Here is a 2,500-nt window from a genome sequence, read left to right on the forward strand (position 1 = left end):
CGGCTTTCCGGGCGGTAAAAAAATCGGCAAAAAAAATCGGCACGGTGTAAATTCACCAAATTTGGGGGATGGAAAGATCTTATTTTTCTAGAGGTTGTTGCAAAAAACGGCGTCAAAATTCGACCTCTAGAGCACTTTCCTTGAGTATGTCTCCTCACGGAAAAGGACGTCTACCCGTGGCACTTTGGTAATGGCTCGGCAGCCTATTATAGGGGGGAGGGGTGTCGTGATGCTGAAACTCGAGTTGCCCAAAGGCTTGCTGGGCGCAATGCCAGCAAGATGCACGTTGCCTTGCCATCCCCTAGGCACACTAGCAAGCACGTTGTGGTTGTGGTGTGCCGCCGGGCTCCCCCGCCCCCCACGGAGGCACCCGCCGTTGCAACGATGGCTCGGAGCGTTGCAACGGAGGAGCCAAATTTTCATATCTCAGAATTGGCTCGTGCATTTTTCGTGAAATTTTGAGGGAACCTTGGTAATATTATGTGAAGGCTGCACAAAAAAATCCAGGTCAAAAATCGCATGTTTGCTCCGTTTTTCATTTTTTTTGAATTTCCGGCATTCCGGGCGGTAAAAAAATCGTCAAAAAAAATCGGCACGGTGTAAATTCACCAAATTTGGAGGATGGAAAGATCTTATTTTTCTAGAGGTTGTTGCAAAAAACGGCGTCAAAATTCGACCTCTAGAGCACTTTCCTTGAGTATGTCTCCTCACGGAAAAGGACGTCTACCCGTGGCACTTTGGTAATGGCTCGGCAGCCTATTATAGGGGGGAGGGGTGTCGTGATGCTGAAACTCGAGTTGCCCAAAGGCTTGCTGGGCGCAATGCCAGCAAGATGCACGTTGCCTTGCCATCCCCTAGGCACACTAGCAAGCACGTTGTGGTTGTGGTGTGCCGCCGGGCTCCCCCGCCCCCCACGGAGGCACCCGCCGTTGCAACGATGGCTCGGAGCGTTGCAACGGAGGAGCCAAATTTTCATATCTCAGAATTGGCTCGTGCATTTTTCGTGAAATTTTGAGGGAACCTTGGTAATATTATGTGAAGGCTGCACAAAAAAATCCAGGTCAAAAATCGCATGTATGCTCCGTTTTTCATTTTTTTTGAATTTCCGGCATTCCGGGCGGTAAAAAAATCGTCAAAAAAAATCGGCACGGCGTAAATTCACCAAATTTGGAGGATGGAAAGATCTTATTTTTCTAGAGGTTGTTGCAAAAAACGGCGTCAAAATTCGACCTCTAGAGCACTTTCCTTTAGTATGTCTCCTCACGGAAAAGGACGTCTACCCGTGGCACTTTGGTAATGGCTCGGCAGCCTATTATAGGGGGGAGGGGTGTCGTGATGCTGAAACTCGAGTTGCCCAAAGGCTTGCTGGGCGCAATGCCAGCAAGATGCACGTTGCCTTGCCATCCCCTAGGCACACTAGCAAGCACGTTGTGGTTGTGGTGTGCCGCCGGGCTCCCCCGCCCCCCACGGAGGCACCCGCCGTTGCAACGATGGCTCGGAGCGTTGCAACGGAGGAGCCAAATTTTCATATCTCAGAATTGGCTCGTGCATTTTTCGTGAAATTTTGAGGGAACCTTGGTAATATTATGTGAAGGCTGCACAAAAAAATCCAGGTCAAAAATCGCAGGTTTTCTCCGTTTTTCATTTTTTTTGAATTTCCGGCATTCCGGGCGGTAAAAAAATTGTCAAAAAAAATCGGCACGGTGTAAATTCACCAAATTTGGAGGATGGAAAGTTCTTATTTTTCTAGAGGTTGTTGCAAAAAACGGCGTCAAAATTCGACCTCTAGAGCACTTTCCTTTAGTATGTCTCCTCACGGAAAAGGACGTCTACCCGTGGCACTTTGGTAATGGCTCGGCAGCCTATTATAGGGGGGAGGGGAGTCGTGATGCTGAAACTCGAGTTGCCCAAAGGCTTGCTGGGCGCAATGCCAGCCAGATGCACGTTGCCTTGCCATCCCCTAGGCACACTAGCAAGCACGTTGTGGTTGTGGTGTACCGCCGGGCTCCCCCGCCCCCCACGGAGGCACCCGCCGTTGCAACGATGGCTCGGAGCGTTGCAACGGAGGAGCCAAATTTTCATATCTCAGAATTGGCTCGTGCATTTTTCGTGAAATTTTGAGGGAACCTTGGTAATATTATGTGAAGGCTGCACAAAAAAATCCAGGTCAAAAATCGCAGGTTTGCTCCGTTTTTCATTTTTTTTGAATTTCCGGCATTCCGGGCGGTAAAAAAATCGTCAAAAAAAATCGGCACGGTGTAAATTCACCAAATTTGGAGGATGGAAAGATCTTATTTTTCTAGAGGTTGTTGCAAAAAACGGCGTCAAAATTCGACCTCTAGAGCACTTTCCTTTAGTATGTCTCCTCACGGAAAAGGACGTCTACCCGTGGCACTTTGGTAATGGCTCGGCAGCCTATTATAGGGGGGAGGGGTGTCGTGCTGCTGAAACTCGAGTTGCCCAAAGGCTTGCTGGGCGCAATGCCAGCAAGATGCACGTT

This window comes from Arachis ipaensis, chromosome B7 (genome assembly GCF_059453495.1).
Source record: "Arachis ipaensis isolate K30076 ecotype BB chromosome B7, ASM5945349v1, whole genome shotgun sequence".
Taxonomy (NCBI): Eukaryota; Viridiplantae; Streptophyta; class Magnoliopsida; order Fabales; family Fabaceae; genus Arachis; species Arachis ipaensis.